The following is a 15,502-nucleotide window of genomic DNA, read 5'->3' on the forward strand; positions in this document are numbered from 1 at the left end:
TGCTAAATTATTGTTTAATAACATTATTTTCGGCTAAAATGAATGGAAGTGTTCTGGAAAATTTTTATATGAGGCTTTGTAGCACATTTTGTTTTTAGAATTCTTTTCTGTCAAAAACTTTATGCCTTTGCTTAACCCATAACTACTTTATCTTGTGCTTCACTCGCAACAGCCTTATGTTATTTAGGCCTTTAAATATCAATTTCTTTCAAATACATAGTTGTCAATATGTGGGCTAGATCATATCTTTTGAGTGTTTTCTTTGCCATAATATTTTGCCTAATGTTTGCCTTACCATCCCAAACCACCCAGTTCAGGACCTACTATTTGCACTGGATTGGAACCAGTATAAAAACATCATTAGGGTTAGTATAAGCCTTGAACAAGCCCATACCAACCCGTGACAGCCCGAACCACCTTCAATCGGGGTGCGTACTATGCTATATCAATCTGTAAAGACTTGTACCCACTGGTTTAGGGTGATACCATGATAAAAGTGAGAAAACAAAAACTCAGTATTGGGTTCATACCATACCATATCCGACTAAATCGTACTGACTCTTTTCATCCCATAAGGATGTGTTGTGGAAACTACTGGCGGAGTCCCATCCAAGTGTGGTAGAAAGTGGTGACAAGCCAAATAGCTACGAGTAGATGTATATGGACGTGCCATCGCCATAAGATTATTCAAAATGGTAATAATCAAAGGGATGATAGAGAGTAGTATGGATTCAGGTGTCTTAACCTTCGAAGACTTTTACAACCATCACAACATTATCCAAAGGAGATGGATAAGGGGTGTAGCACTACGCTAGGCTGAGTTACGGTAGCAATAGCTAAGTTACAACTACTCCTGACATAAAAACTATTAGTATATAAAATTAAGATAAAATAAAATTCATTAGAGTGGATATTGAAAGATCCTTAACTTTTTTTTGGTATGATCCATTAGTATGATCTCTTTACAATATCTATCAAACCAAGACTCATAATCTATCGACCTTCGTTTATCATTGGCTTTTTTTGGCTTGCCCAGATATGACTTATGTTGGCCATCTCTCCGTAATCATACTACAGCATGGTCTTCTCGGTCTGTTCCTCTCGTCAACCATTTGGAAGATCATATTGGTGCTAGTCCTTGGCACTATGCCTGAGAATCTTGTCTGTTCTACTTTAAATCCACCAGGTGTATAGTGTTAAGATGTGGTGTAAATAGGGGGCCTTTGGGATGGCTGGCTAGACCTAAAGCTTGAGGTTGCATGTCACTAGATTTGTCTCCTTGAGACTGCTACTACTGAGGCTGCTGATGAGGTTGTTGCTGGTGAAGCTGCTGTTGAGGCTGTTACTACTGAGGTTGCTGCTGCTTGAGTTGTCTAGTTCCTAGATGCCGGTCATCTTAGGGTGCTTGCAGTAGGTTGCGGCTGATGGGGCTACTAGAATTGGTATTAAGAATCATATTACACTAGTCTATGACTAAAAGTATGCCTACACCATAAACATAACTTTTGTATAAGAAGCCACTCAGCTACATTTGGATCCATATCAGCCATTGCCTTCATCATCATGAAAAATTCAGCTTTAGTGGATGCACTTGCTACCGCATACAAAGCATCCTTGAAGTTCTTCCATTGAACAACTTTCAAAAGTTGGCATGCGAATGCCTTACACAAAATCTGTGATTAATATTAGATATGACATTGTTAAAAGTCTCCACTAATCCCTGAAAATGATTGGACAATCTACCATAAGGACAAAGGCTAGTATAGTGGAATATTAGAGAGGCTAATATGATAAATTTGGAATAACTATTCCTCACCTTCTACCTGTCTGTCTGATATGAAGGTCCGTCCTTTTGCTTTTACCATTCTTATAACTCCCAATTGGTTAGTGATAAACCAAGTATAGCTCTCATTGTTTTCAGCCTCCACCATGGCCCATGCTATTGGAAACATATCATTATTTCCATCCCTTGCAACAGTTGCCAATAGATATTGCCCCATGTCTCCCTTCATATGGCATAATTATAAGCCTGCATCCACTTAAAAATCCTCTCTTGCATGCATAAAGAAAGCATGCAATCTTTGAAAGAGAGTCTGCTGCCCTTCCCAAGGCTAGGTTCCCATGAGCTTGGTACTGCTTAGATTAGTCTTCTTGATAACATCACAATATTCCCATAGCTTCCCATACTGCTTTCTATGCGATTAATGCATGGCTACGAGTGCCTTTCTCTTTACCTTATAGGCTTGAGCCTTAGATATCTTAACTTGAACCTCTTTCTTCACCTTTGCCACAAAACCTTTTACACTCCAGTTTATATTAGACTTGCTATCTCCCATGCATGTTTGAGATAACCATCCAGAGTTTATGTTGTGGTTCTCGAAGTGTTTGCCACATTTTTTTGTGGGCTCAAATTATCTAATCTGGTATGTGTCTACCTTCTACAGGAGAGAGATATGAATGCTCCAAATATAATTCTTCTTATAGATATCTATGACTGATCGGTTCTTTCAATTTCAAAAATAAACCACGCAATAGCACGTATCCTGTAGGATAGTGATTACGGGTGTCAGTCCACAGGGATTGGAGACAAGTTATTTTTCTTAATTAAATAATTAATTCAAAGGGTATAAGCTAGAGTGATGATAAAAACTAAAAATTAATATGGATGTAATAGTATGAATTATCTATGGAGAGAGATGTTTAGGGTTGAAATCCACCGATGGATTCGTAAGTGTGATGCTTTCAATGACTTAGATGCATGTATGATCTGATTGCTCTTAACTACAAGTTAGGGCAAACATACAAAAAGTTGAAATCTAACCCATATGAGTTATCTAAGCCTGGTACAAACCATCTTCTCTAAGGATAGGCATGGTCTGTCCTATTTAGCATGATTCATCTGATGATTAATTTCTCAAAGATAAATCTGGTAGTTGCATAGCAATCTCCTCCAAACCACAGGTATTGGACTCAATTTCGATAAACTAGATTAATTCATGCAAAGGCTTTCTACAAGATAAACATCTTACACAAATTAAACAGGACATTTCAAGATCATAATTTCATTAAATATGCAACTGTCTTACAACGCTAAAAATCAAAGAAATGCAACATAAATACTCATCCACGGCTTCATCAAACCCCTAAACCAGGGTTCAGCCACTCATGATGCTCGGCGACTTTGATCGGCTTGCTGAGATGCTCCATGCCATCCGCCTCAAGTCCTTCCCCCTTTTTCTTTCACTAATTGATCCGCTCACAACCTCCCTCTATTTTTTTCAGTTTTTTTATTCTCCCTTCTCTACAAAACAGAGCATGCTCTGTTCGTATTTGAACCATGCTCTCTCCCTCCTCCCCTCTCCTCCAGCCGATGGCCACCTTATATAGCCAACTCTCACCCGGTGATGGATCCCCTGGGAGCGCGCTGGTGGGGAGGCGAATCAGGGATGCTCGATGGGAGGAGCCGCGGGATCAATGTGATGGCTGGCTCCAGAAACTTTGTGGAATGCATCGCGGGAGAAGAAGTGGAGGACAGATCACGGACGGAACGGCTCAAATTCGGAAGAGGGGGACGGCTAGATGCTTGGGCTCATGCCTGATCTCATGGGATGCTGGAAGCGTTGATCATGGAGGAGATTTGGCTGTGGGATGGCTGGGCGGATCGCTCCGGACGACTTCTTTCTTTGGACCGCGGAAGGAATGGATGCGGGATCGCCGGACGCCTGATGCGGAAGGATGGCTGACTCCAAGAGCGGCTGGGACGCGATGCTGGGAGGAGCGGAAGAAGAAGGTGGCTGGATCCATGGCTCCGGATGCTTCGTGGAAGGCTGGGACGTTGGATGCGGCTGGAACGAGCTGATCGGAGGACGTGAATCTCGGCTGCTGGGAGGTGGAACTGGCTGATGGCGGAGGAGCTGGATCTGGATGCGTCACGGGCGAAAGAAGAGGTGGAGGATCTGGTCGCGGGATCGATGGGAGGATGCCGTGGAAGATGGACGGCCGTGATGCTTACAGGGAGGAAGAAGATGAACAGTGAGATGCTTTTGTTTTTCGTAACACTGTTCATTTGAACAGTGTTTTCACAGAACACTGTTCATATGAATAGTGATTTCAGTAATTTCGGAAAAAATTCTTTTTCTTGCTCTATTTTAACGTGAAAATGGGCATATATGGATTTAAAACAAAGGTCTCCCCTATTTTACTTAGTTTGGAAACGTGATGCGGAGACGGAAATTTCTGAACCGTTGGATCACTTGGGGAGCCACGGACGGTGGACAGTGCTTGGGTGCATGCATGTCAGTTGGGCATTGGGCTCAAACCCAGTGTTATTGAACTGAAACGTGCCGGCTGGTATGCTCGAAAGGCGAGGACATGTGAATTATTTACTTCTTACCATATTTTAAATTTATTTCAAAGATTGTTCTATTTTCTGGTAAAATAAGTAGCTATCCGTTTAAGAACATTGATAAGTGCTGGAAAAAGAATATTAAATTATAGATTAATCAGCACTTATCAATGACTCTGGTCCTTTCATTGTGTTTATAGATACAGTCAAACCCTTCTTGTATGGAGAACTGCCTAGTGACATCTTGAATGCATGTACCGAAGAAAATAGCATACCATGTTGTAACTCTATGGGCTTAGTAAAATCTATCTACTCATCGAATTTAGGAAACCACAAGCTACCTGAGCATTCCCCTTCTATTGAGCTATCCATGCTTTTGAGCTCATCACCATCACCTAACTTAGGATCCTTGCCCACAAACTCTTCTTCCTTCATGGTACGTTCTCCTTGATCTTTCAGTACTTCTGTATCAATAGCTAAGTCATCAATATACTCTTTGAAGAGGTCGTCATCTTCATCAATATCCTTAAAGTCACTCAATGACAAACTAGAATCACCATCCCTAGTATTGTCTACATCATCCTCTTCCACTTCCTCTTCTGTAGTCCTTTTATCATGCCTTCTTCCCTCTTCATGTCCTTCCTCATACCCTTGCATGTTCATGTTCACTAACCCACCCCTTCTGCACAAGCTTTCTGCTGCTTCTTTTTCTCTTGCTTGCCATGCTTCATAACATCGTCGATCTTTGCTTTCTCCTATGATTTCTCTTGATTGAGATCACCTGCTACCGGATCATTATCCTGTTGGGTGGATGGAAATGTAGGGGTTGCTTCAACTAGGCCTAAATATTTCTCATCTATACCATGCTTTACATACACTACCACATACATCTTGGTCATTGTTCAGAGTCATTAATCCCTCTTCAAAAGTCTGCCTTTTTGGTCACATGCATGGTATTATAACTCACGGTAGTGAAGCCTTTTCGGTCTTCACCAGAATGTTAAGACATGCAGAGTATTATCCCTAGTATTAATCCCAACATTTGGATTCCTATAGGACAGTCCATAGAATATATTAAAAAAAGATTGGAAGGCTGAAATAGATCATTTGGCAAGGACTAAAAGAGTAAAGAAAGAATCTTCTAACAAAGAATATTCTTAGAAAATTCATAAGATGCCATTGCCCATTGCCTTTATTATATCCCTTCAATCTACATGGAAGGTGGCTCGGGAACAAAAATAAACTTCTGATTATAGTGCTTAATACAATTGCAAAAACCCCACTACATTCTTTAAAACCATAATGAATATTCTTCTACATCACCATATTTGGAACATTGCATAATAAAATAGCTAGAATTATAAAACAAACAAAGTTGATGGGCAAAAAACCTACTTATGACTTACCTAGTTGATGTCTGGTGAGTGCGTCCCCCTTTTAACATGCCTATGCTCTAACTGATGATGAGTTTAGCTTCATGCATTTCTACTATGCTTGCAGAGATGGAATTTAGAGTTGATTAGGAATTTCTATTGGATTAGATGGGTGGAGGAGATAGAAGGGCGAATATGGATTAGTTAGGAGCTGGGAGACTCAGGAAAAATTATCCTAAAATAGTTTTCTTTCGATTAGTAACCCCTCCACCACCCCCACCCCCCCTCCCAACAGATAGAGGATAATTTAGATATTATACAAAAACTGTTAACAGTATTAAGGCACAGATAAATGGTTGAGCCGTATTGCAACCAAAAAAAGTTATAAAGTCAAATTTAAAAAATTTCAAAATTTAGGGCCGAAGTGTTTCTCACTGAAGCTTGAAGGGGCATCTATATAATTTTCTCTATATAATATCTCAAACTAGTCCAAGCATAGTACAAGGCCAAATATAATTTCTTGATAGATGATATCAACATCCGCTCTCTATCGATGCCTAACTTAGATGGTACACAGCTTGATCATAGCCCTTGTCACTATCTTGAGCTAGCCAACTCTAAAGGGAGTCCTTGGCGGCTGAAATATAAAACTTGAGCAACGATGCCCGCTTTTGGTGGAACTAGCACAGGTGGCTTAGAAAGATAATATTTGATCTCTTCAAAAAAAATGTTAGTGCTCTATGGTCCATTTAAAGTCATCTGCCTATAACTTTAGTAAAATAGAAAAGGACCAATTTTTCCTGCTGAGTTAGATATGAACCTCCGTAAGAAGTTGCTTTATCGAAGGAATCTTTATAGCCGCTTCTTGTTCCGCAATGGTTATGCTTCAATGATTGGGGTGGTTCTATATACACCCCCCCTATTGCTAAGGACACCCCAAAAACCAAAAAAAAAAAACCCAAACTAACCTTTAGTGTAATTACCATATTGCCCTTGAAATTTTCTCAGTACACCTCCCCCCTTCCTCCTCCTCCGTTTCGTTTTGAAAAGAAAAAAAAAAAACACCCCTCAAACCCCCCTTAAACCCCTCGATCCATTTACATCGTTTAGGCGATCTTTGAAGGAGATTTAAGCCCCATTCGAAGCATGGACAAGCAACTAGTGATTTGGGACGAAGAATCGGCCGCAAAGGTACGTGTTCCACCTTGTTTCGATTTTTTTTTTTTTTCACGGTTCGTGCTCCGTTCGGCACTGGATCGCCGAACAAAAGGCTTCTGTTCGGCTGAACAGTGCCGAACAGAAGCCTTCTGTTCGGCAACCCTCAACCGAACTCTTCTGTTCGGCTGCACAGTGCCGAACAGAAGGCTTCTGTCCGGCACTGTGCAGCCGAACAGAAGGGTTCTGTCCGGCTCTGTGCAGCCGAACAGAATGCCGGCGACGAGAGGGAGAAGGGGGAACGGGGGGGTTTTGGGCGTTGGCGAGGTGCTTTGGGCGGAACAGTTCAAAGGGAGACGGAGGGGGTTTGGCCGCCGGCGAGGTGCTTGAGGCGAGGTTTTTTGGGCGGAAGGGAGAAGCCGGCGGGTGTTTTGGAGGGGAAGAGCGGGGTGGGGGGGGGTTTGGGGGGTGTAGAGAGCAATTTAGGTGAGGGGGTGGGGAGGGTGGGGGGTAATTTAGGAATTTTTAATTTTTTAGGGGTGTCCTTAGCAAATGGGGGGGGTGTAGAGAGTATTTAATTTTTTTTTAATTTTTGGGGGGTGTCCTGAGCAATAGGGGGGGGTGTATATAGAACCACCCCAATGATTGCCTTGGACTTGTTTTTTATCCGTCCGGATGCATATTTAATGACCCAAGAATTCTAGGAATTATCAGTTAGAACCCCAAAAGTGTACACAGTGTGTTTATCTTTAACTTATGGGTCCTCATCCTTTGGAATGTGTTTTCTAAATACTCATATATGCTATGAGATTTTACCACTATATTGTCAATATAAACTTCCATAAATCAACCTATCGTGTTGTGGAAGATAACATGCATTACACTTTGATAGGTCATCCCCATATTATTCAGGTCGAATGGCACAATAATCCATTCAAAGCAGTTCCTCATGTCGAGATTGTACCAACGAGAGCATTATTTGAGAACTCGATGTTGTTTGCCACCATATCCAGGATCTTATTATGCCCTCCATATCTCCTACACTTAGTAACAGGGAGGGCTGCAAGTCTGCCATTGTGGATTCCGGAACAGTTAACAGTTCATTTGCAGCAAATCAAACCATTTATGAGCCAAATAAATGTCTTAAGTCCAGATTATTTTATTTCTCTTTATCATAAAAGGGTCACGTGCCTGTAGCATATGTTTGCCTAGGCTGCGACAACCTTCCTACTTCCTCTCACGTGCCCCAGCATCTCAGCGTACGCCGACGCTATAACTTGCCTTCAGCGAATTGGCCCTGTCCTTCTTCTCTGCCCTAGGTCGGTCTTCGCAGCGGCATTGTGTTATAAGCGCCACCCTCGCAGGCCGCGGCTCAGAGTAGCGGCGCTTCGGTACCCAAACGGCAAGGGAGACCGGCAAGGCCTCGTCTCTCTTCTCTCTCTCTCTCTCTCTCTCTCTCTCTCTCTCTCTCTATCTTTCGCCCTCCTTCCTTTCTCCCCCTTCAAATCCCGATCTCGTCGCCGCCTGGCTTGGGGGAACGGAGCAACGCCGACCGCCCTCCTCGTCCTTTCCGTTCTATGCTTCAACCCTTAAGCATGGATTCTCTCCGGCGGCTCTCCTTCCAAAACCTTCCTCTCTTGTCCCATTGCTGGAGACCTCCAGGATGCGGTTCCGCTCTCAATCCAAGGTAAAAGAGTTCTCTTAACCCTCTCGTTGATTTGTTTATTCTCTTGTTTCCACCTTTAGAGACACTCTGATACCACTGCCCTGAGGTGACACAAGAAATTCTAACGTGATATCTGAAACCTCAGAAGCCTATATGAGATTTCGGTTGAAAAATATTACTATGGGTTGAAAAAAGAGAGAGAAGCAGCGACGAAAAATATTTCTCACTGTCTTCTTAGGTTGATTTTCATGGCACCTGTTTGGATGATATTATTATGGAACTAAGTTGTTGTTCTCAGATGTATTATGATATTTCCGCTAATAACATAGACCGATATGATATAAGTTTATGGACCTAAGTTCTTGTTCTCAGATATATTATGAGATTTTTTATTACCTTTTTTGTATGGTAGAATCGTTGGATAAACTTAGTTTACTCTGTCCATATTATATTGCTGATATTTGAAATCTTTGTCGATATGTATAAAATGAGATGCCTGATATTTTAGAACAGTTCAAATATTCTTCAGCCTCCATACAAGTTATAATGAACTGATATCTAGACTCATCTTGGTATTTTCCACTGACAGACAAAATTATATTATTCTCTGAAATTCCTGCTTTCTGTCAAAGATTTATATCTGCTGCATATCGATACATATTTGGTCATCCAGCTGGTTAGGTACCCATACCCATTTTAAGACATCGATATTTCATCTCTATTTTTCTGTCCCGGCACTAAGAGATATGCTACATGTTGGTACGATACAAAATCATGTAAGGTACTGATATGTGAACTTGAAGATCGGTACGTCACGCCTTGCTTCCTACTAGTTGTTCTGTATATTGTTATTATGATTATTATTATTATTATTATTATTATTAAGATCTGGTAAAGTTATGTAAACTGATTTTTTAGCCTGAGGAAATGAATCGATTTCCCATGTGTTCCCAAAAGGCAGTGAATGCCATCTAGAAAAATGGAAAATTTGTTCTCTAATCAAGATGGTAGAGATTTCCTTCCACATAATTGTGTCATGCTGCTGTGAGAATACATGGTATAATAAAACCAATTGCGCATAAAATCCACTAAAACACAGTTTATGTGTTCGCTGGATCTCAATGATTAAGATAATTTCAGTCCAATAGCATATATTGGTTGAGTAATGGGGGAAATATCAATCTTAATAGTCAGGGTTGGTTTTGCACTGAAAATGATACAAAGTCATTAATTATGCTTTTAGATTTGTAATTGCTGAAACTTAATAGTTCCTTCATATCTATGTTAGCATCTCAATACGGTTATTTATGAATAAGTTTTAACTCTCTGATTTTTTTATTTCATGCATCATTCTCTTAAAGTTTTCTTCCTCTAACTATTGATTGTTTTCCATTAGGTTTTGGTTGCAGTGTGATGACGTATTTGGATTGGGTGGTTTAGGAAAACGGGAGAAAGGTATCCAATTAATGATATATAATTCTGTTTAAACAATTTTGATTATCTGATTATGATCTTTTGAACTTGCATATTATGTATTAAAAGTTTAGCTATAAATTTGATATGCATTATGAACTTTAGTCAATATAATGGCTAACATACATGTCATGGGCTCCTAGTTAACTTGACTTTTACACAAGATTTGATAAAGAGAATTGATAACTGTACTTGATATTTGCAAAGATGTGGTCCTTAATAATGTAGATCTCAAATATATATTGTAGGGAACAAGTAGCAATGCTGTAAATATCATGATTGTATTGTAAATTGTAGAACGGTTGGTGTTGGATTGATCATAGATTGCAATTTCTTAAAAAAAATTTAAGAAAAAAAAAGAACAGATATAATATAAAAGATGAAAAACAATGTATACCATCTAAATAGCTATAGTACCACCACTATTCTTCTTCCTTCTTAGCATATTTGAACAATTACAAATCATAAGAGCAAACGAAAAATGAGGGAAAAAAGATCTAGAAATCACAAGAAAACTATGATCAAAACTATCTAGCAAAAATCTAGCACAAGCATAATGTTAAAGGTTCTAAGGTACTTAGGTTTTGCACCCAAAATTAGAATATAGGTCAAATAATATAATGCACTAAGCGCTTAATTTCGGTTCTCCATCCATGTAGAAGCACATGGGGAGGAGGACTTTCAGATTTGGATGGAAGAGCTTTTAGATTTGGATTAGATTCTTCTCCTAGAAAACCTCCAAAACTATTTTTCTTTCCCCTCTTGGAGGGCAACATAGGGCTAAGATATTGTCTAATATTAAAGGAAAGGGCATATGAAGTGGAGGGAATAAAATATTATTTTTAGTTGAGACTTTTTTTAAAAAAATTAATTGTAAGGTGACCGGTCCTATGCATATGCAAACAAGGGTGCCCCATTGTTCGTGCACCCAAAAGAGTGGCATGGATTGCTTCCATGCATGAAAAGGGCCCCTTGGCCTTTATTAAGTGGATTAGACTATCCATTGTTCATGATTTGACTATCCGTGGGATTGCACAATCCTAAATTGGATTTTCATCTATGTTTTGCTGTTCTATTTATCTTCTTGTGATTGTTTCAGTATATTTTTAACTGGATCATGGGATACAGATTGTGAACAATACAATAATGATGAGTAAAGGGCATATGAAGTGATGGGAGAGAGTACTTTCAAATTCGGATGGAAGCGCTTTTGGATTCAGACTTATCTTCTCTTGTGAAGCCCCGAAACACTTTTACTTTCCCTCTTGGATAATAATAGAGGGCAAAAAAATTATTTAACATCTGAGTAATGGGCATACGAAGTAATGTGAGGGAGAAAAATGTATAGGAAGAGATAAAATAGGAAATAGAATTGAACCTCTCATGCTTTCATGCTACGAGTATCATGCTTTTCCTTTTAGCTTTCTCTTCACCTGCCTACCAACCGTTCTTTCTTTCTCTCTCTCTTAATTTGTTTCCACTTCCCAGAACCAAATGGAAACTTTGCAATTTAAGTAGCATGTTAATGTTCTTTATTAACAGGAGTTTATGATTAGGCAAGTAAATTATGAAATAAAATGGCAATACATGGATTTGGATTCCTTGTTTGGATGGATAAGGATGAACGGGTCATATCATGAAGGCATTCTAACCATGCAATCATTATATTATAAAGTTGTAAAACTTTGTTTTTATATAATTCAAATCATGAAACCACACAAGTTTAAGCATTACTCTACTAAGAATGTTTTAATTTCTATATATCATGAACATTATCTTATATCTTTTGAAACCGATACACATTATCTTATATCTTTTGAAAATGATACTTAATTTTGATATTACATGTACCATTTTAGGCCTTGCATGGGCTACTCTTAAATGTTTTGCAAGGAGACCTGTCATCCAAGAGGTTATATATTTGTTACTTTTCATTTTTGAGGTTTAAATTTAGAAGGCTTTTGCAGTACTCAATCATACTATGTAAATTCTATGGCGAATCATATTTTCGGTGAGTTTTTTGAGTTAGTGAAGGAACCAACTTGTTCATTCCGTAATTTCAGTTATGAAGAGCTTTTGAATGATTGCTGATAACAATTTGCATTAGACGCCTGTAACATTTCTCCCATAAGTTAATTTGTTGGTACATTATACCAATTCTAATTGTTAAAAAATATTTGGGTCTTTAATTAATTTGTGAATTTTGAGTTGATGCTGAATCTTTAGTATGTGGTAAGAATGGTTCATCTTTAGAAATTTTTTATTAAAGTGATATTGTCTGATTTTAATTAATCTATATTGCTACTTAAACCTTACTAATTGGTTGCTTATTTCATGGCTTGCTGCTTTGGTTGTAGTTTGCAGGGATGAAGTTGTCAAAATGGGCAATCTGCTGACGAATGGCAAATTGTTGCTCTATCTGATACACTAGGTGTGCCCATATATATCTTGTGAATCTTGATCAAAGTAAATCTAGTTTTGGAGAAATAGTATTGAACAATCATCTCTTCTTTAATCCTCCCCTGGATAGCGATTCCAAGATTTCACTTTCAGACACTTCACTAAGGGATATATTGATGGTAGTGAATCTGAAATCGTGATAAGATCAGGTCCTCCCTAGGTCATTGCTAGTGAGAACATCGGAGCTTGTACAAGCAACAACCTATCTTGAAATCTGCCAATTGCCATGGTAACCTTGCTCTTTACTATTTGGCATTATGATATCATCTACCCCAAGAGACTCAGAGAAGCTGGGCATGTGGTCTCTTGGATTGCATTCTACGTACAGTTGATGTTCTTGTGTCTGGTTGATTCATCACATCAAAACTTTACAGGCTACCAAAGTCCAATGTTTTCTCCATAGCCAGGAATTGAAGATTTTGTTGTATTGCTACAAGTTTTGGTTCGAGATTCTTTGTAAATGTAACTTTGTTAATATGTAAAATGTGCTGAGATAAGAGAAAAATGTAAAGATATAATTATAGACTAGTTAAAGTTTCAAATTTTATGGAGAAATAGAAAACTATACCTTCATACATTGAGCTGTAACTGTTCGATTGTTTGTTAATTTTCTTTGTTCTTTCAGTTGTTTAAATTTATAAGTTTGAGTGAGCTTTCTAATTGTTTCACTGGTGTTTCCATAAATGGAATTATTATGACATTTAAAGATACTGCAGGTAGGGGTTGGTAATGGGTGACTCTTTGGCCCACACTCATCTTAATTACCTTTATGACCTAATGTGACTCGATTGACCATAACCTACTCTACTCTTAGTGATTCAACCCTGAATCTGCCCTAACGTGCATGGCATAATCGTTCCAACTGTCGAGTAACTTGACTAAAAAGTCAAGTAGATTGGAGACCCACCACTTCTAAAACTTTTACCCCATGTTTGTTACTATTGTTAACTTATTCCATTGCGGCTAAAATTGATCTGGAACATCTTCGCTGTTCGCAATCTCGGTTGAAAACTTTGGCTCCAACCCAACCTAGACAGAGAAATCTCTAACGTCGCAACCTCAACATGGCCGGTATGGGTTATAATGTTCGAGATCTCGGTTGAAAGCTTTGACTCCAAACCAACCCAAATGGAGAGACCTCAAACAACCTTGACAAGGTTGGCATGGGTGAGGTGTCTGCATCAAGCCAATTTCCACCAATCTAAGGTGCTAACTGCATAGTATGATGGTACCAGTGTGTCATGGATGGCCACTGTAATTATTGGGTCCAGCTGGGCCAACCTGGATCGTAGTTAGTAGCCTATCTAGAGATCCAACAACGGTAGCTTCGGGAAGGAAGCTGTTGAGGCGGTTATAACCACTCAACAGTGGCCGTTCTCCTTCTCCCTTCCTTTCGATGAGGCTATAAATGCCATGGACTCCTCAGCGAGTCACTGCCTCTCACCCTCTCACTGCTTCTCATTTCCTTCTCCGTCTGTGCAAAGGAGTTGGATCGGGAGCGACGGAGGAGGAGACACTCCCAACTCGCCAGAAAGGCTTCACAGCTCTTCGGAGCTAGGTAAATTTCATATCACCAGTGTTCATGATTTACATGCTGTTCTAGCTAGGAGATAATTAACAGAGGAAGAAGGGTAGGAAAAAGATGAAAAGGAGGGAAGAAAAAGGTCTAGCCAGTGATTGGCCGTGAGCTGACATTGGCTGAGGATCTTTCTCCCTCACCCGATTTCTTTCCCTTTCATTAAAACCCTAGATCTAAAAATCCTAAAATGCATACCTACCAGCCGGAGGTGGTCGAAGAAGAAGAGTCGAAGGGGATCTCCCTATTTTGGCCGTGGACGCCATCGGGCCGACCGAGGGCGTCGGTCGCGCGTTACGCGGGCACCCCCGGTTTCGGCCGGTTCCTCTGCTTCTCGAGAGGTGCCCGTGCCCCATCTCCTCTACTGGAGGTGGAGGAGGAGAGCGGCTAGTCGGGCCGGGACCGCGGTCGCCGCGGGTTGGCCGCAGCACTGCCGACTTTGGGTCGGCCTCCTCCCAAGCGCCCCTTCCGAGCTCGCCCCCTTGCCTTATGGGAGGAGAGGAGAAGAGGAGGGGGACGAGAAAGGGACGGGAAGAAGAAAGGAGGAGAAGAAGGTTTGGGAAGGGAGGAAAAAGAGAAAGAAAAAGAAAGAGAAAGAGAAAGGAAAAGAAAAGGAAAAAAAAAGAAAAGAAAAGAGAAAAGGGAGTGGATTAACGGGTTGAGTCCGAACCCGAACCAATTCAATCTGATTTAAAGAAATTAAATCGACTTAGGTCAGCTCGGGGTGGGTCTAATCCAAATCCAACTAGGTTGGGAGTTAAATTGATTAAGCCAAATAAAATTAATTGGGTTGAGTCCAAGTTTAATTGGGTCTGGACCCAACCAAATTGGACTGTGCACTGATTGGACTCGGGCTGGCCTTGGGCCAAGCCCAAAATATTTTAAAATGATGGATCAAATTGGATTCAATGGGCTCGGGTCGGCCCTAATCCAAGCCCAAGTAAATTGTTTAGAGACCAAATTAGCCACGGGTCGATCCTGATTCAAGCCCAAATAACTTAAATTGACCCAGACCTAAACTAGAAATTGGGTAAGATCTGAACCAGCAGCAATTGACCCAGACTTGAATCAGAAATTGGGTCAGATCTGAACCTGTATGCAATTGACCCAGATTTAAACCAGAAATTGGGTCAGATCTGAACCAGTATGCAATTGATCCGGACATGAACCAGAAATTAGGTCAGATTTGAACCTGAACCAAAAATTTGGTTCAGACCTGAACTAGAAAATTGTTTAGACCAAACTCAAACATTGGATCAGACCCAAATTGAGGAGTTGAGTAGACCTAAATCAGAAATTGAACCAGGTCGGAGACCAAAGAATGAAATTGAGTCCTATGGATGGGCTGAAAATGATTTTAAAATTATAAATAAATAGAAATTAATATGTAAGTGACATGTAATTTAATGATCTTGCTAGGTATTGGAGAACTGGCATGTGGTGAGCAAATTAAG

General features: G+C 40.0%; 1 long non-coding RNA gene across 1 annotated transcript; it reads left to right on the forward strand.

The window, feature by feature from the left end:
- The first annotated feature begins 8,133 nt into the window (after nt 1-8,133).
- LOC113461065 (uncharacterized) lies at nt 8,134-13,049 on the forward strand. The gene is made up of 3 exons (XR_005506649.3): nt 8,134-8,560; nt 9,936-9,994; nt 12,370-13,049. It is a non-coding gene; the product is annotated as an uncharacterized LOC113461065 (long non-coding RNA).
- Nucleotides 13,050-15,502: the final 2,453 nt, after the last annotated feature.

This window comes from Phoenix dactylifera, chromosome 16 (assembly GCF_051530095.1).
Source record: "Phoenix dactylifera cultivar Ajwa chromosome 16, Ajwa_hap1_PhDact_Kaust_v1.1, whole genome shotgun sequence".
In the NCBI taxonomy this organism is placed as follows: domain Eukaryota; kingdom Viridiplantae; phylum Streptophyta; class Magnoliopsida; order Arecales; family Arecaceae; genus Phoenix; species Phoenix dactylifera.